We start from the raw sequence: 21,250 nt of genomic DNA on the forward strand, positions 1-21,250 counted from the left end.
TGGCAAACTGCTACAGCGCTTGGAACCTGCGGTTGCTTCGGGACACTCTTCTGCCTGTTGTCCCGTTGGGTGGAATCCTAAAAGAGTTTAGAAACTCACTCACCCCAGCCATGATTCTTTTCAAAGGTAAAGTGCCAGTTAATTTGTTTTATGTATTTTTACTTTATATTTTGTATTAATCATTTTTATATGAATAGTTTTGGGTTGTGGAATGAATGATGTGAGTTTTCATTATTTCTTATGGGGAAATTTGCTTTGATATACAAGTGCTTTGGATTGTGAGCACGTTTCCGGAATGAATTATGCTCGCAAACCAAGGTTTCACCGTATATATCTCCCCCAGACCAACCAAGGGTAGCCCCCTTTGGTTTCTAGCAGGGTCACAGGTCATGAGCATGGGAGCTCAACCCTGCTGGGCCCTGTGGCCACCATTAGGGGGGAATGGACATTTTCAGGGCCCTATTTGGCCACACTTGCACCACACCCAGAAGTAAAGCTGGAAGAAGCTCGGTGGGCACCTGGAGACCTTCTGAGAGCCCTATAAAAAGGAGCCAGTCACCAGAAGTCAGCGGCCAGAGTTGGGAGGAAGAGGACAAAGTCTGAGCAGGAGTAGAGGCGAAAGGACTGGCAGCAAGAAGGGACTGTGTTATGCTCTGTGGTTTGTGTGCTGTGGAAGACAACACTTTGTTAGATATAAACTGTGTGCTGTGTGGCAGTTGGTGTCCTGCCTATTTGTGGCGGGGTTAGGGTGGCTGTACACCCCCTGGGCATCACTATATACATATATGTCTGTGTGTGTGTATACATTACATATGTATATATACAGTATGTAAATATATAAAATGTTAAGTTATGTCACTCACACATCCACAAATAATATAGAGTGGTCCAGATCTAATTATGCAATTTTCATTACGCTATAACCTATTATGTTTATTACATAGAAAATCACCCGAAAAATCCCAGACCATCAAGAAGTCTGTGAACTTTGTGCTGAAATGGAATCATCCCTGCATAAATCAAAGTCATCCAGACGATCTGGATCTGCATAATTAGATCTGGACCACTCTGTACTATTTACTGTTTAACTGAAAAGCTGTAATTTAGCAGGATGATACATCTAGGGCAGTGGGTATCCACTAAAAAAGGAGATTTCGACATATCAGTATTTAGGAATAAGAAAAAACCCACACTCCAAATCGATTTAATTGAAGCTTGGTCACATTGTGAAAAAAGAAAATGACCTAAATTTTTTTTTATTTGTTGATATTTGTCAGTAATTAATGCTCTTAGCTGGTGGAACATTTTAATATACCACACTGGCGCAGTTCTGACAGCAGTCACACAAAGAAATGGAGCATGCCACTATATGCAAATGAAGGCTGTCTGCACAAGTGAAGAGAGGAAAGTGTGGTGAAGCATAAAGATGAATTTTGCAAGTGCTGTATAGATAGATAGATAGATAGATAGATAGATAGATAGATAGATAGATAGATAGATAGATAGATAGATAGATACTTTATTAATCCCAAGGGGAAATTCACATAATCCAGCAGCAGTATACTGATACAAAAAACAATATTAAATTAAAGAGTAATAAAAATGCATGTAAAAACAGACAATAACTTTGAATAATGTTAGCATTTACTCCCCCGGGTGGAAATGAAGAGTCTCATAGTGTGAGGGAGGAACGATCTCCTCAGTCTGTCAGTGGAGCAGGACAGTGACAAAAGTCTGTCACTGAAGCTACTCCTCTGCCTGGAGATGACACTGTTCAGTGGATGCAGTGGATTCTTCATGATTGACAGGAGTTTGCTTAGTGCCCGTCGCTCTGCTACAGATGTTAAACTGTCCAGCTTTATTCCTACAATATATCCTGCCTTCTTAACAAGTCTGTCCTGGCGTGAGACGTCCTTCTTCTTTATGCTGTCTCCCCAGCACACCACCACGTAGAAGAGGGCACTCGCCACAACCGTCTGGTAGAACATCTGCAGCATCTTATTACAGATGTTGAAGGACGCCAACCTTCTAAGAAAGTATAGTCGGCTCTGACCTTTCTTACACAGAGTCCAATTTGTCATCCAGCTGCACTCCCAGGTATTTATAGGTCTGCACCCTCTGCACACAGTCACCTCTGATGATCACAGGGTCCATGAGGGGCCTGGGCCTCCTAAAATCTACCACCAGTTCCTTGTTCTACTGTGTCTGTGAGCATAGTGATGTTTACACACACCTTACAGTACAACTTAGACACATCATCAGTGATGTAACCTGCGGTCATTGGGTGTTTCAAGTCTTCATTCACCCTCGCCCAGGTGACCCAGCCAGGGGTGATCAGTCCCCGACTTGTGTTTAGGATTGATCCTTTTGATGCTTTCTCAGAGGCATCAGTGATATTCCTGATGGCTCTCTTATCGTGCAGTCCCCTGATCCCCAGCTCCTCAAGAGCCCTGAAGAATGAAAGGCTGGCGAATTCTCTGCAGCTGACCTCAGTTTCGCACAACTGATCCAGTAAAAAAGGTACTTCACATGTATCCCCTTCCCCTGTCTTATCTGCAACGTTGTGGTGAAGTGGAGATTACAGTTTTCATCAGCGTACAAGAGTAAAGTAAAGAGTAAAGAGTACTGCTGAAAGCAGCATGTCGCCAAAGGTAAAAACAGCTGTGTTTTTTTTATTTTTGTTTTCTGAGCCACTTTGGAATAAAATTGTAATTGTCTTGCTAGATTACAGTGTTCATGTTAGCATACAGAGTATCTTGCATTTTGTTTAGATATGTTGCATTTAAACAAAACACGTTTTTCCCAGTTTATTTTAATCTGGACCCTTTTCTGAGAAATGATTGCCTAAACCAGTGTATGCAGTGCTGCCAAACTTTTAAGAAGCAATCTTCCTTTTATTCTTTCTACCCCCTCCCCCCCCAAAAAATGAAATACTCCTAAACCCAAATATCTTTTTTTATGAATTTCTGTTCGCATGCAAAACAATCCATTTTCAAAAGGAAGCTCAGCCAACTTGCCCTTCATTACCTATAGTCATGTTTCATTTGACATAATCTATGAAGTGAGATTCTGGCAGCCAGACAGTGGCAGTGTGATGTACATGGCCAAGTGTGTATGTCATTTATTGTGCACACCATATGTGACAATAAATCTGAGATAACCTGATTTTCTTTTTTTTAGTGCATAGGCTTTTTGAAAATACCAACACTGTTGTACACCCGTATATAGTCATAAATTTCACGATACTATTAAAAATTAGCATTTAGTGCTTTTGAAGTTTAAAAAAAAACTAAACGAAAGTGAAAAATAAAAAGAAAAAAAAAAAGCAGATGGAGCCAAGCCAGGATGGATCAAAATGGAGTGCGATTTTTTTCTGTAGTTTTTCAGAAAATGATAGAAAGAAAACAGGACAAATTGATCTACAGTAATTCTAATAAATCTGATGGCATTATATCTGAGACCAATTGTTTTCTAATGTGTATATATATGTATTTGTATTTGTCCCATTGAGAGTAACCTTATGACCTATAGATAGAACCTGTACCAGAATCTTCTGATATTAGTGTTAAATTTTAGATATTTTTAAATGTTAATTTAGGTTTGCCATATTATGGCTGCTTAAAGTCAAAATATCTATTTTCAAAGTCAAGTTAGAGTGTTTTCACATTAAGACAATCACACACAAGTAGGGAGTTGCTTTTGAAAACTTTCAGATTTTATTAGGCAGGGTGTAACATTAAGTATTAGTGACAACCCACACAATCAAATAGGATAGTTTCCTCTGCACCTCAGAAAATTAATTTTATTCACAAATGACATTTTTTCCCATGTTTTCACACCTATTTATGATACCTTCCATGTCACATTTACTTTTGTCGACTGCTTTCATATCCTGTATGTCTCTGGTCATATCTCTTTTTTACCAGCCTCTAACAACTTCACTTATACAAAAATCACCTCAGGCATCGTCAATCCAAATAGTGCTTGTATTCAAAAGTGTGTGATGGGTGCCTGTTAATCGAGCATTTGCCAAAAGCAAAGGAACAAAAAAAGCTACTCGAAAATCAAAGGAAAATCCACTACTGGCTGATTGGGAAGACAGGAACCACAAGGGTTTGCAAGAAGCTGAAAAAACTAGCACTACATGATACCTAGCGAATGAATGTAGGACTACATTCTATGACTACATTAGTGTCATAAAAAGAGGCCAGGGAGGGCAGTACTCTCCCACTTGGCTGCTAAGAGCCAGTGTTCATTGTATAACTGAGAAGAATGAGATTATATTGTCTGTTTAAGGGAATGGGCAATTGCATAATTGCCTTGAAGACCTGGCCTCAAAGGTCCTGTAACCAAAGATTGAGCACCTTCACCCGAGAACACAACCTTTTATGGGCTTTAAAACTGCCTGATACAGAAACTAAATGGATTTTGGATCAAACATGGTGCAGGAGAACGTATTTCAGGACCGTGTCAGAGACAGATAAATTAGAGTAGTTTCATCTGTACTTTTAGTTTGATTCCACCTGGAAGGCAAAGACTGTATCAGTAGGACCCTAAGAGGAACACCATAATTTTGTTATGTTTTCTCTTCTCCTCTGTAATTCACATTATTCAGATGCATCCTGTTTTCAAATCTATAGCTATCTTGGCATTAGTCCATGGTTAGAAAGATGCCAGAAAGATACTCACATTTACACAGTCTCTTTACAATAAGGCAGCTATCTGTTACTGTGTAATTTTCTACTCTTTTCATCCCTAAACTTTGCTTAGTATGTTTTTCTTTTTTGCATTTAGATATTTTGTGTTTGCCTGCTGCCTCATTATATTTTGTACTCAATCATCTTACTGATGCTTTTTTTTTTTTTTTCAAACAATGGGATCTTTCAGAAATCTAAATCACAACACTGGGTCCTATTCTAAACCCTACTATTACCTTTCATGTTTCATTGTTGCTAAAGAAATTCGCCTCCTTTTTTCTTTCAAAACTCAAACAAAGGGAGTGGATTGGTGTTTTGAACAAGACTTAGAAGCACAGCTTTATAACATGGTGATGAGAAATAAGGTCCAGTGCCAATACAAATTCTAAGAAAAAAGATGCTACCTACCCAGGCTGGCTGCAAATGACAATAAGATGGGAAAACGCTGACTTCTTGACTTTTAATTTTTCATATAACGATTTACAAAAAGAGAAATACACAGTAAGTGTCTTGAAGGTAGAACTGCATTTTCAATATCTACGGTCAAAGAAACACTATATATTATCTACTATTGTCGTCACAATAGCAAGAACAATGTATTTTCTGCCCCTCAGCTAATTGTAGAACCACAGCCAGATTGCAGAAAAGGAGTCAAGCAAGCCAGACATTCTATAGCTGTTTCAGTGCTGGGCTGGCCATGCCGATGAAAGGACCCTTCTGCGTGATGATGCCATTGTTCCTTTATCTATGCCACATGAAGATACCAAAAAGAGAAACAGAATGGGGGTTAGTACAGATTATAAATGTTGTATAACTTAGATTTTAGTACTAATGACTAACTGCAGAGATGCAGTAATACACAGCTAGTCAGCAGCTCTATTCAGGGTATGCTGAACTGAGGTATTGAGTCTTGAACCAGGATTTAAAAGCTGAAACTAAAGGGGCACTTCTTTTTATTTATTTTTTAAATTCATTGTAATCGTTACATACAAATCGATCAATTTTTACAAAAAATAAGATTCAGAATAAGTCGACCCCACCCCTGAGAGAGAGAGCTTGGCCAACAGGGTAAAACGTAAGGCTTGTAAACATACCTAAATTGATGAGTTTAATAGGCCAATAGAGATGAATGGAGAAGAATATAAGAATAAGAAATGCGGAGATAATTACTTCCTCAGTGCTTTAAGAGCTTATTCTAAGATATTATTGATTAGATCCTGACATGTTTTGAAAAAAATCTGTATAGATCCTCTAACTGAATATTTGATTTTTTCCAATTTCAAATAGTATAACACATCGATTTCCCACTGACTTAAAAGAGGAGAGTTAGGATTCTTCCAGTTTAGCAAAATAAGTCTGCGTGCCAAAAGTGTAGTGAATGCAATCACAGTTTGTTTGTCCTTCTCCACTTTAAACCCATCTGGAAGAACCCCAAACACAGCTGTTAATGGGTTAGGAGTGATTGTGACACCAAGGTTGTCTGAAAGGCACTTAAAAATTTTGGTCCAAAATGATGTTGATTTGGTGCAGGCCCAAAACATGTGACTCAGTGAAGCTGGGACTTGATTGCAGCGTTCGCAGGTTGGATCATGCCCTGCAAACATTTTGGACAGGCGAGATAGATGTGCTTGATATATAATTTTGAGTTGGATAATTGTGTGCTTTGCGCATATGGAGCTCGAGTGAATTCTCTGCATTGCTACTTTCCACTCCTTTTCTGATATATTGATTAAGAGATTTTTTTCCCAGTGTCCTCTCGGATCTTTGAAAGAAATAATTTTATATATTGCAGAAATGTTGTCTAGGTCCTTGAAATTGAGCAATATTTTTTCCAGCATGGACAAGGGTGCAAGATGAGGAAAATCGGGAAGGTTCTGTTCTGTTCTGAAATGTGCAGCTGGAAAGTTAAGTTTGGAATGTAATTGTTCATAGGATGCAAAGATGTTGTCTATATAAAGATCTCTAAGCAATTTAATCCCAATTTTTTTCCAGATATTAAAAACTGCATATGTTTGCAAGGGTTGAAAGAGGTGGTTCTCTTGCAAAGGTGCCACAGATAAAAGCTTCTCCATCTTAAAATGCTTTCTACATTGGTTCCATATTCTGAGTGAGTGAAGCACAATTGGGTTATTAGTATATTGGTGATAAATTGCATTTATTGGGGCACAAAGCAGGGAATATAAAGGAGTACTGCAGGATTTTACTTCTATTGCGGACCAGGCCTGTGTATGTTCATGTATTTGTGTCCAGGTTCTTATAGCTTGTATGTTTGCTGCCCAGTAATAAAACTGAAAGTTGGGTAGAGCCATGCCACCTTCTGCCTTAGGACTTTGTAGGGTCGCTCTTTGGATACGTGGATGTCTTGAGTTCCAAATAAATGAGGTTATTGTTGAATCTAATTGCTTAAAAATTATTTATTGATGTATATTGGAATGTTTTGAAATAAAAAAAGAAGCTTAGGAAGAATATTCATCTTTACAACGTTAATTCTTCCAGCTAGAGTAAGATGAATGGTTGACCATCTATGCAAGTCTTGCTTAATTTTTTCCATGCAGACAGCGAAATTTTGTTGATAAAGAGCTTTGTGTTTACTTGTGATGTTAACCCCTAGGTATTTAAACTGATCTGCAATGATAAAAGGTAGAGTGTCTAATCTAATATTATATGCTTGAGAATTCAGTGGAAAGAGTACACTTTTATTCAGATTAATTCTGAGACCAGAGATCTTTTGAAATTCTCTAAGTGCTGTTAAGACTGCAGGCCCAGAATTTTGTGGGTCTGATATATACAGTACCACATCATCTTCATATAGAGAAATGTTCTGTTCCAGTCCTTCTCTGATAATCCCCTTTATCTGATCAGCATTTCAACAGTGAACCGCCAGTGGTTCAATGGCACTTGCAAATAGCAGTGGTGACAAGGGGCATCCTTGTCTGGTACTACGTTCTAGTTTAAAGTAGTCTGAACAAATGTTGTTAATACAAACTGAAGCTTCTGGATTGGTATACAGTAGTTTGATCCATTCACAAATGTTCGGGCCAAACCCAAATTTCTCTAATGTAGTGAAAAGGTATTTCCATTCAATCATGTCAAATGCTTTTTCTGCATCCAATGATAATGGTATTTCTGCGGTGTTTGACTTTGTTGGTGAGTATATTACATTAAACAGGCATCGAAGATTTGAAGATAAGTGTCGACCCTTGATAAATCCAGTTTGATCTTGTGATATTACCGAAGGCAGCACTTTCTCCATCCTTCTAGCTATGATTTTTGAGAGTATCTTAACATCATTATTCAGAAGTGAAATTGGTCTGTATGATGCACATTGTAATAAGTCCTTATTTTGTTTAGCAAAAACGGTGATTAATGCTTGGCGAAAAGTTTGAGGTAGAATTTGATTGTCTCTAGCTTCTGTAAATGTTGCTAATAGGAGGGGAGCTAGCTGACCGGAGACTTTCTTATAAAATTCTGCAGGGTAGCCATCAGGGCCTATTGCATTCCCGCATTGAATTGATTTTATAGTATCTAGTTATTCTGATAGCGCCAGAGGTTTATCCAGTTTCTCCACACTAAAAGTATCTATCTATTTGTGGTATCTGTAATGTATCCAGAAATGTATTAGATTGTGTGTTGTTTTATTTAAACTCAGTAGAATATAAGAATTTACAGTAGTCTCTAAATGTGTGCATTATATTTTTATGGTCGATGATTTCGTCTCCGTTCGTGTTGGTGATTACTGGGATTGCATTGCAAACTTCTTGCTTGTGGATTTGTTGAGCTAAAAGGTTATTATATTAGCTTTCTCTCCATGTTCATAGTAATGGTGTCTGGATTTATCAATTAGTTGTTCAGTTTCTTTAGTTGTCAAAAGATTGAGTTCTGAATGCAGAGCCTGCCTATTCCTATGTAGAGCCTCGCTTGGAAGCCTGGTATGTTCTTCATCTATTCTAGTAATTTCGCTTTTTAGCTCTGATACTTTCTTGTTTTCTTTAAAGGGGGGCAGGGGGCACTTTTTATAGTAGCAGGCAGACCATTCCACTTCTTGAGGACCCTGAAGGTAAAAGCTTGACCTCCCACTGTTATTTTAGTAATTCTTGAAATCATAAGCAAGCCAGCCTCTTGGACCAGGAAATGAGATAGTTAACAGGCAAGGGTTAAAACTGTTCTGTATCGAAATGAGGTTAGGCGTATTTTATGTTTTACTATTGTTTTTGTTTATTTTGAGTTGTTATTTGTCATGCAATTACTTTATGTTGGACTCTGCTAATCCAAAGTCTTCTTGCTTTGTTTTCCCCACTGAGCCAAAGACTTCTGCTGTGTCACCTTGTCTTGATTTTACTGATGTTACTGGATGACTGTTATTGGAGTCTGGAATCCACCCCTTAGGAGAGAGCTATGTCTTGCATTGAGATTATATTATGTGTATTTTATGTTTCATTATTGTTTTTATTATTTGTCATGTCTTTATGTTATTTTTATTGGTTTCATATGTGATTATATATTGGTGAACTGTTTTTTTAATTGTATATTCCATGTTCTTTGTGGGTGGAACCCCCCATGAGGCAGGGTCACCTGTCCATCTCTGTTTAGAAACTCCTCCCAGTCTTGTAAAGGCTGTGGACAGAGGTAGTTCAGTAGGAATCATTGTTGTGGTAATATGGAGTTGTAAATGCTGTAGTTCTTGGTTTGATCTTTTGGTTTTCTGATTATCTGTGCTCTGTCTAAAGGTTGTGATTAATGTGTTGATTGGGACTTGTTCTCTGTGGATTGCCTTTTAAGCAACTCCTCTATTGCTTCTGTTTGGAGTGTAAAGCATCTGTTACATTTTACTTTGTATTTTTAAAGTTAATTCTTTTATAAAGATGCTTTTGTTAACCCATCTTTGCACCAGCCAAGGTTTATGGTTGCCTTCCTCTGGTGATATTGAAAGACATTGAACCCTTTTCGGCCTACAATGCCTGCTTGATTAGGGATCAGCCCAACAGGGTCAGGCTCTTTGCAGGGAATGAATACCTCACACCATTTTTGCATTCATGGAGGCTCTAGTTAATAACGAAGACCAGAAAAGTAAAATAACAAACTAGAATCTGCACCTGAAATCTTAAGAAAAGAATTAAGAACACCGGTGAAATTTGCTTTTTTTTTTTTTCAAAAAGTTGGATATCAGGATTAGCACACCACATTTTTTACAAGAAAGAAATGCTAACTCAAAAAAGGTCACATGTTTGTCAATGGGAATAAACATTTGAAAATGATATGGTAACAGACATGCAGACAGCCATGTCAAAAAACCTAAAAACAAAATGGTGGTGCAAAAATATAAACATGAGAATAACGCTTTTTCACAATCAAAAGAGTTGCTGCCTTCTCATATGCCACAAAGAATGGTATGAAAGAAACAAATATTCCCTTCACAACAGGGAACTAAAGCCTCATCCTATTCACACTTTTTCAGTTAGCCGACTGCCAATCAGTGCTCACCTGGAAGCTTAATACATACAGTTAAGAAAGTAAGAAAATAAAAGTTTTGGACAGGATTAACATAAGAGAGACTTGTATGTCTATTATCTTGTGTTTGCCATACTTTTATCACTTATCAATGGAGGTCCTGGCCCACCGTTTTTATGTCATAACCTTATGAGTTACATTGTGGGAACTGGTGAAATTTCTCCATCAATTGAAGATATATCAGATCCTGATATTTACAAGATGCTCCAAAAGGTATGACTAATATTAAAATATTTTGGGGTGTTTGAAAAGATCTCCACTTTATGAATGTTCATCTCTTACATAGGTCTCTAAGTTTTTCTTCCTTGATGTGGTATTTTCTGTCATTTTATTCTGTGAACCCTCATTGTCCAATTCAAAATCAAAGGTGGAAGCATTAGATACCAGTCAGTTATACTGTAGAGAGCGCACACCTACCCTTGGTTATTATGTGGTAACAAATAACAATACCTGCATGTAATAAGAGGAATTTGAAGTGCCAGATGCTCCTTCCCCCTGCACTGATGAAAACGACCAAAATCCACAGACATTGACTAGACTGGAATACATTATATCCCCATTTTATACAGCAAAGAGGTACCTTTTTTAAATACTGCATCACAGTGGCATGTTACATTTTTGTAGAGAAAAGTCTGAAGTTTGTTACATTTTTGGTGGGAGGGTATGGTTCAGTTATTTAAAAAAGCATTTAATATACTGTTTCCTTACATTTGTTATGTTATATGTTTTTATAATATTGGTGTTTAATATTGCAAGTACATGTCTGTGAACATCTGATAACCCTGTTGTATATTAAATCCAGATTAAAATGGCATCAAGTCTCAACATCCTGAGAAATACTATAGAAGAAAATGGCACAATGCTTCTGATAGCAGGATGCTTTAACCATGTTAAAGAAGTTGATGAAACAGAGAAACTTGTTCAGGATTATCTGGAATGGTACTTTTGTACAAGAAACAGTCAATGTATTAGAAGGTAATCTACATTTTTTGCAACTGAGAATAGTTGGTCCTTTTGCTGTGCCTTTTAAACATTATTTAAAGTGCCCATTTGTGTCCTTTCCTTTTTTCTTTTTCTCCATCACAGATTTAAATATGGATTATCCACTCTCAATCTACTTCAAAAAATGAAGCAGTATCCAGGTGTATTTGTAAACTGCATGTGCTTTTCTCAAAGCAAGATCAATGCAGAAGCCACTGAAGATATTTTTAAGATATATTTCAGTGAGGCAGGCAGCGGCTGGAGACATGAGAAAGGAAGAACTGCTGCCCATTGGGCAGACTACCTCTTGGATATTAAAAGTTAGAAAAAGTAAAATAATATTTTTAACCAATATTATCAGTGCATATGCCTGTGTTGATATTTAGCAAGAAGTCTGCAGAAGGTGGTAAAAGATATGTTTCTCCTGTTTAAAGAAGTATGAAATATTAGTGTATTATACTCACAGTTGCCATAACATGTTTGTAAATGTTGAGATGCTTTAACTAAATAAGGGCGTATTTAAAACATTTTGGGAAAAGTACTGTTTTGTAAATGCTTTAAAGTATATTTTAAAAGGCGCAGAGGCCCAAAAACAATGTCTATAATATCTTTGCAAGAATTTTTTAATAATATTTACTGTAATTGAAAAAAAAAAGTACTTTATTTTTTTCTTCTCCCTACAACCTCAGATAAAACTTCATTAGAAGACATTTAATGTTTGCAACTGGACTTCATGCTATACCACCATCAGGACTGCAGCCAAGACCAACAATTTGCTTTCACCATACGAGTCACTACTGCCACATCTTAACTCTGCCAATCCATAAAACCTATGCAAGTTTTAGATTTTATGTTAGTTTTGGAATTTTAAATTTACCAGGTTTTGACCAGTATTAACCTGAGTCACTTACAGTATATATACATTTCACAGTAATCTACTGTAATGTGCAGTCAGAGATGAAGCCTGAAAAGCTTTAACAAAGAGATACTTGCTACCATCATCAGAGTGGGTATGTATGCTACATACTTTTTGCCCAAAAAGAATTAGAGGTGAGAAATCACACACAAAAAAGAGAGTAAAGAACCACCTGAGATGAAACAAGCAATCCTGTCTCAGAGAACTAGAAAAAAGGGCAAGACAACAAGTGCCAAGTATTGTTCATTATACCTCTGAATTAAAAATAGAATCCTTGTCACTACAAGCTCCCCTTCTCTGTTACAGCATTTCATGTCTCTGCCATTGTACGATAGCAGCCTTAATTCTCTACAACCCCCTCCACTCATGATCCAGTCCTTTAAATATGTGAAATGTAAAGACAGGCTGACAAGCTTTAATTGATTTTGGTTAGTTTAAAATGTTCAGAGTTCTGAAAAACTTGAAGTTCCTAATAATATCTGGATAAATAAACTGCTCAAAAAAATTAAAGGAACACTTTGAAAACACATCAGATCTCAATGGGAAAAAGAAATCCTCCTGGATATCTATACTGATATAGACTGGGTAATGTGTTAGGAACGAAAGGATGCCACATCGTTTGATAGAAATAAAAATGATCAACCTACAGAGCCCTTAATTCAAAGACGCCCCAAAAATCAGAGTGAAAAAATTATGTGGCAGGCTAGTCCATTTTGCCAAAATTTAATTGCAGCAACTCAAAATTGTACGCAGCACTTTGTATGGCCCCTGTGTTCTTGTATACATGCCTGACAACATCGGTGCATGCTTCTAATGAGATGACAGATGGTGTTGTGGGGGATCTCCTCCCAGATCTGGACCAGGGCATCACTGAGCTCCTGGACAGTCTGAGGTGCAACCTGGTGGCATTGGATGGACCATAATGTCCCAGAGGTGTTCTATTGGATTAAGGTCAGGAAAGTGTGGTGGCCAGTCAATGGTATCAATTCCTTCATCCTCCAGGAACTGCCTGCATACTCTCACCACATGAGGCCAGGAATTGTCGTGCACCAGGAGCCACTGTACCAGCATAGGGTTTGACAATGGGTCCAAGGATTTCATCCTGATACCTAATGGCAGCCAAGGTGCCTTTGTCAAGCCTGTAGCGGTCTGTGTGACCCTCCATGGATATGCCTCCCCAGACAATCATTAACCCACCACCAAACTGCTCATGCTGAATGATGTTACAGGCAGCATAATGTTCTCCATGGCTTCTCCAGACCCTTCACTTCTGTCACGTGCTCAGGGTGAACCTGCTCTCATCTGTAAAAAGCACAGGGCACCAGTGGTGCATCTGCCAATTCTGGTATTCTATGGCGAATGCCAATCAAGCTGCATGCTGCTGGGCAGTGAGCTCAGGGCCCATTAGAGGACATAGGGCCCTTGGGTCACCCTCATGAAGTCTTTCTGGTTGTTTGGTCAGAGACATTCATGCCAGTGGCCTGCTGGAGGTCATTTTGTAGGGCTCTGGCAGTGCTCATCCTGTTCCTCCTTGCCCAAAGGAGCAGATACTGGTCCTGCTGATGGGTTATGGACCTTCTATGGCCCTCTCCAGCTCTCCTAGAGTAACTGCTTGTCTCCTAGAATCTCCTCCATGCCCTTGAGACTGTGCAGGGAGACACAGCAAACCTTCTGGCAATGACACGTATTGATGTGCCATCCTGGAGAAGTTGGACTACCTGTGCAACCTCTGCAGGGTCCAGGTATCGCCTCATGCTACCAGTAGTGACACTGACTGTAGCCAAATGCAAAACTAGTGAAGAAACAGTCAGAAAAGATGAGGAGGGAAAAATGTCAGTGGCCTCCACCTGTTAAACCATTCCTGTTTTGGGGGTCATCTCATTGTTGCCCCTCTAGTGCATCTGTTGTTAATTTCATTAACACCACAGCAGCTGAAACTGATTAACAACCCCCTCTGCTACTTAACTGACCAGATTAATATCCCATAAGTTTCATTGACTTTATGCTATACTCTGATTAAAAAGTGTTCCTTTAATTCTTTTGAGCAGTATATTTTGGATGCAGTGAATTAGTTATGGATGTAGTTAACCTCAATTTAACCAAGGCCAACAGTTTCACATTCTATGTTCTTTAAAATTACAAAACAATGTTTGAGACATTAGACATTGTTATAGAAAATCTGCATGTGTTATACTTCTAAAGTCAAAAGATTTCTGTAAAATATTGAGATATCCTTTATTGATTAAACTAATGTATAATTCTGTAACTTTGGAGTCTACAGTTAAGAAATTATTTGTTAAATTATTTACAGAATGTCTACATGATTGTTGTATGACACTAGTTCTTCACAATCCTCTTTTATCAAACTGCATTACATTTTGCCCAGAGGGGACTGGGCGGTCTCTTGGTCTGGAACCCCTACAGATTTTATTTTTTTTCTCCAGCCTTTGGACTTTTTTTTTGTTTTTTCTGTCCACTCTGGCCATCGGACCTTACTTATTCTATGTTAATTAATGTTGACTTATGTTTATTTTTTATTGTGTCTTCTATTTTTCTATTCTTCATTTTGTAAAGCACTTTGAGCTACATTTTTTTTGTATGAAAATGTGCTATATAAATAAATGTTGATTGATTGATTGATTCATTTGTTTGAGCCAGAGTAATGTACTATACACACCATTGGGTACTTGACAGTTTAAAAAAAAAAGTTATAAATCAGCTATCTCTTTCAGCATCAAGTACAGGTCAAAGGCTGATTCCCATGTGTGTGGTGTCTGAAGATTATTTTGCTGTTTTATCAATGTTAAGTATTCCTAGATGGCCATATTTCCACACATGGAAGTTTCTTCACAGTAAGGTGATAGATCCTGAAGAAAATTCAGGTTCAGTACATATCCACAATCTATTGCTTGAAACCTAAGAGCAAAAAAAAAAAAAGGCTTACAGCTAAAGGGCTGGTTTAGCTAAGGACATTATAAAACAGTCAATATATACCTGTATTACAAACTAACACAACCATAACTTGTTACATCTAACATTGTATTACCGGTGTGGTAAACTGAATAACTCATTTGGAATTCCTGATGGACAGGATGACATTCTTGAAGGTCTCATTCTGTGTTGTTTCCAAAGCATTCATAGCCTCATTCAAATCTTTATGAAGAGCAGCAAGAAATGCAAAGCACAGCAAACATTTATGCTCATGACTACCATTAAAATGGCCATATTCCTTAAGGTCTTCAAAAAGCTCCAACCAAAATTGTGATCTGTAAAATTAATGAAAAGTATCAAATATATGAAATAGGAATTAATTTATTTTTGTGACTTAAACTGTATACCTAACAAAATATGTATTTTTCTCCTCTTTTAGAATATAGTTTCTTTTTTAAATCGTTTGTCAATTTTGTCATTCCAAAACAATACTTTGAAATCTGGTTTATACAGACAGTTGCAGGTCTTGACGGCAGTGAACACCAGTTCAGAATGTAAATATGATTAGCTATTTTCTTGCATGTGACAGCAAAGGGGTTTACACAATTCCCTCATTGATTCCAACATTCAAAGTTTGAATAACAGTTGGATTCCTGCCAGTGTGCATGTTCTCACTTTGTGTGTAGTTCCTTGAGAAAAGTATACAGGTGCAGTAAATTAGACACTGCAACCCCCACCCCACTTGCATTAGGTAGGTTTAAGAGTGTTGTGAAAATTTATGAGAATGAGAATGAAACAGACACGTTTAACCATATTGTGACCATGTAATAAAGATGTAAAAAAAAATCACAATTCTAATAAGGAATTGCAAAAATGTAACCATATTCAAAATTGATAATCTATACAATACCTTTGTTTTCTAAAATGTGCTCACCAGGATTCGATCCTCTGATTTGCAACAGATGTTCCATAATTGTGACTTCTAGCACCACAAAAAAGATCAATATGTTGAGCTCTTAAAGTACACTGCATAGCGGCCATTATACCATTTTCTGTGCCACAATGCTTTCTTAAATGCATCAGTACAATACCCAAGTCAGATACGCATTTTACATAAAGAGAATCGGTGACAGCAGGATTATTGTTCGTTGGCCCACAAGTTACCCACAAAATCTTCCTGGAAAAGCCATCCATACATTCACTTATTGCAAAGCCGTACGGTTTCAATTTTTCATAACCATCGACATGCCATGTTCTTCTGAAAAGAGATCTAGCCGGATTCATCTCCAATATCAGCTTCATTACACTCCGCCTTCTGACATGCAATAAATATTTTTGCTTTAACAGATTAAACATAGTCCTGTACCCAAATAAACGACCAGGTCCTCTGAGCTCCCTCTGAATCGCAGCTTGCAAAACATGCATGCAGGAATAATTACGTTTTGATAAGTGAAAATGCATCAGACAGTTTTTTAAAGTACGGAGGCACATGGTTATTCCATGATTTGTTTTCAGAAAGTCCAAAATCACTTTATACGGGTAACCTTTGTTAAAGTATCCCTCTATAAGGTAGTTTTTACTTGGTCCATTGATAATTCCTGTTATACACATATATATGAAATATAAAATGTTCAAACAATATGCACATATAAACACATTTTTATGATGTAAATAAATGAATGACTTGAAAAGATTTCTTCCTTACCTGTTGTTTCACATCATCTATGTGAGATAAACATTCCAAAAATATGCCACACGGGCAAAACGACAGCTTTCTTTCCAGGGTTGTCCCTCCAAACGGACAAAACATATCTGCACTAAAAAGTGTCAGAATGCCAGGATGAGATTTAATATGCTAGGCCTCCATCTTCTCATCGTAACATATACCGGCCGATTTAAATAAAGACAGAGATTTACTATATTTACCACTAACGCTCCCAATTTCGAAATCCGTTGGAACATACACATTTTTTTTTCTCAATCTCACCGTGAGCACACAAGACACTCTACCACACAATGCAAACACAATGTATATCTGTGAAAGGAAAGACTAGCCGTAGACCTTCTGAAATTAGAAAGTGTTACTTTAATCAACCTTAATCTGTTTATACCAATAACAGAAGCTTTACAGGTTGCACTAAACTTCGTCAGGATCACGGAATATCGTTACCAACGCTTCCTTGGCTTTTCTGCCCATTTCATACACCCCACCGCCCCTCCCTTAGGAGGTCATTTCCGTTTTGACTTTCTTTTAGTTCATGTTTTCAATTTTTTATTTGCACATTCAATATTTTGTTTGCACTTTCACTTTTTCACTTGTGTTTTCTCTTTTTTTTGCACTTTCACTTAAATTTACATTTTTATTTTTTTGCTTGTGCTTTTAGTTGTGTTTTCAAATTGCTTGCATTTTATTCAGTTTTTTGTTTATTGTATTTGCTATTTTCAGTTATTTTAATTTGCATTTTCAATTGTTTGTATGTGTTTTAAATTATTTTTGTACTTTCTGTATTTTTGTTGCTGTTTTTATTTTTGTTTGTGTTTTGCCCTTCAGGGCCACTGTACATAGGAGAGCAGAATGATTATCAAATGAAGAATACAATTTAGCAGCCAAATCTGTTATAAAGTACATCTTTATATGAGTGGTTGAGAAATAAATTAAAATAGAGGCAAAAGTTAAAAAATTTACTAGAGGTATGAAAGACCATAGTAAAAAAACACAACTGATCAAAAGAGGAAGATTTATGCAACAATAAATGAAATCTAAGAGATCCAGCAGCAACTTTGAAATATGGTTAAGAAGCTTTTAAATACACTATTTTTCTTAAGCATTAAACAGTGAAAAGTTTAATTAAAATGATCGGGAAATGAATGTGATCAGAAATGCAAACAGGAATGGTTACCAAAAAATCCCAAAAATGTCATCAAGCTAAGAATGTTAATTAATTTAGTGCCTTTCCCATGGCACATGCTGAACATTATATGGCCATGCCAATGACATTACACATTGAACAATCCCAGGTAGTTGTGGGCTTAATATCTGTAGCAATGGCTGGACATGACCGTTACAAAAAAATGGCACCTGTAAACAAACTCACTATAACCACCAGAAATATTCAAATCTACATTTACTCAGAAAAGAATGTCACAGTAAGATCATTAAATTAACAATGAAACTAACTATTAAGGTTTGATTAAGCCAGTCAGTTAAAATAAAAAATAAGTGCAATTATTAATATCTACTGTTTATCTTAAATACATAAACCAATATATCAATATCAGAATCTCACCTCAGCAATATATACCAGGTGCTAAATTCATCAGATATTTTCATCAAAAAAATATACCACAAATGATGTGCCCTCACAGTAAAAACTCTACACCCCCTCCATACAAAACATATCACAATAAATGTTTATAAAAGGTAATATAAATAAAAATAACAATATCAAAAGAAAGCAGTATCAATATATCATCAAAAGCAAAGAAATCAAAAGAAAAATCAACCACACTTGTCGCAATGTCTGCATCCACTGAACAGTATCATCTCCGGACAGAGAAGCAGCTTCAGCGACAGACTGTCGTCACTGTCCTGCTCCACTGACAGACTGAGGAGATCGTTCCTCCTCAGGGGGTGGGGTTGATAAATGTTAACATTATACAAAGTTATTGTCTGTTATACCTGCATTTTTATCACTCTTTAATATAATATTGTTTTTTATCAGTATGCTGCTGCTGAAGTATGTGAATTTTCCCTTGGGATTAATAAAGTATCTATCTATCTATCTACCAAAATACAGACATTATATAGCTTGAGTCCTGAAATGAGCCAAAGTGGACAACTGATTCTCAAGGGAAACTTTGGTTTCACACATCATCAAAGTCACCAAAGTTTCAGGTGTCCAACAAAACAAAGCATTATTATCCAATGTCACTGTGGATCCAAGAAAAGAAATATTTATGGAATTTGGCCCTGCTACAGAAACAGCAGGAAATACATACAGTAAGAACACAAAAGGAAATCATCTTCTCAGTGGAAGTGCAAACATGAAACTTCATCCAAAACTGACAATTTTGCTGAAAGCATCCTAAAGGAAAATTACTTTAGAGCAATGGGAGAAGTCTGTCAGTATTGCCAGGCAAACATCTTAAAGGAGGAGGAAATCTAAAGGAAATGTTTACAGCTGCTGCTGCTGTCACAAAAGGAAAGCCTACCTTTTACATTTAACAGTGTATGTGTTGGGTCTGGTTCACCTGTTGGTACTACACACTAGACACAAATTTTTACAAAATAGTTAACTGTAAAATAGCACAATAGCCGTGAGACTTGTTTAAACACTAAATGTTTGGTACAAATTCATAAGTCTTTTAATGGCTCGAAGTTGAGTTGAGTTTATTTTTTCATTTTTATTATAAACTCAACTTACCTCAATTATATTTAACTGAATAAATATTTTTATTATTTACTTTTCATAATGATTGAAATCTTTGGGTGTTACTATGTGTTTAATGTAATTTGAATATTTTAATAAATGTATATTCTCCACAAAAACAATTTGCATAGACTCAGTTGTATGTAACAGAATAACAACAGCTTTTTATTCATCAAGAGTTTGCATCTACCAATACATTATCTGATAAAATCTAATGAATGATTGAATTGAATTAACTTGACATAAGGAATCTGAACTCATTTTTCCAAACTAAAGATAATTTTTTATTGTGCTATAATGATACACTTTTATAACCAGCAATGCACTACAAATGTTGTAATTATACTTCCATTGTAGAGATAACAGAAACAATTTTTGAGCATTTAGAAGATTACCTTTACTGTCTGTTGCCCTTTGAAAAATGTTGGCTATCATGAATACAGAAATGCTGAATACAGCACTTTAGTGTCAATTCACATCAAAATAGGAACAGTCTTAAATGGTTTGAAATTTACAAAACATTACAACTATTTTGTGGAGAATGTTCTTAAAAAGCAATATTGGTAATAGTATCATTTGTCATTTCAAATCAATCATAAATGATTGCAGCAGTATTATAATATAACTCAATATTTCAGGGTTTTGTGTAGGACTGAGCCTATCATGGCACTTTCAGGCACAATGCAGTTGACAACTCAGGACAGGCGTGAGTCCGTCACAGGACCTGCTCACACAGCACCAGGTTCAAACCATCAAATAATCTAACACACACACATCTTTGAACAAGAGAAGAAAATTGGTCTACCTGAATGAATGCAATCTCTATACAGACAGATAAATGTCTGACAGCTTTTCTGGTAAGTGTGCAACCATGCAGCTTAGCAACATTAACAAGACAAAACAGGCCATTTTTTAAAAATAAAATACAATCTCAATGGCCATAAACTGTTAAGAGACTTGTATAATTTGACTAGATGTAGCTTGTCATACTTTATAAGTAACATTGTGTTGGTTATATTCCAGAAACAACATACACTCAATGTGCAAGAGGCATTACTGTATTCACATGGAAGAATTTTAAAAGTGGCTTTGTCTCTGTCAAGGATTTTTAAGGTTAGACTTAGACCTAAGACTCCACTGTAGCAGAGGGTTTATGACCATAATCAGGTATTAATGTTTACTTTTAAGTCATGATATTGTTTAATTAGCCATTTTTTTTCTTTTCTACTTTGCATTCAGAAAAGTACAAAAGTATGAGATTTATGTTTATAAGAAATTAAAACATTTTTGGCTACTTCTTTGGATGCTCAGCTCTGTCATTTTTTTATTAATTCACTTTTTTCTATCCAAATAGTGACAGTTAACAATCAGTGGAGCAGGCACAGATATAAACGTCACTGAAAGCTAAAGGGTAGCAGTTGCTTCGGTGGTATCCACCTGTGTGTTAAGAGTAGCTTAAATAACCTAAATGTCATCAAAAAACAAAATATTTAATAGCAAGATAAAAAGTACACACTCATCCCCATCTAACACACATCAATGCCTGCCTTACTGTGAACATAACCAATTTGTAATTTCTGGAGAACCAGAAGAAAATAAAACAACTGGGAAGTCGCAGCTCACTTACCACTACGCCACGGAAGCTGTTGTTTTATCCTTGAACCTTTTGCGAAAGTGTTTATTTGATCTTTGGACTTCAGGTTTCACACATTATATACAGTAGTTTAGGCCAACATTTTGTCATTTACTACTAAAATATGAAAAACGTTTCTGTTTTAACAATGTGT

The sequence above is a fragment of the Polypterus senegalus genome, chromosome 2, assembly GCF_016835505.1.
Source record: "Polypterus senegalus isolate Bchr_013 chromosome 2, ASM1683550v1, whole genome shotgun sequence".
NCBI lineage: Eukaryota > Metazoa > Chordata > Cladistia > Polypteriformes > Polypteridae > Polypterus > Polypterus senegalus.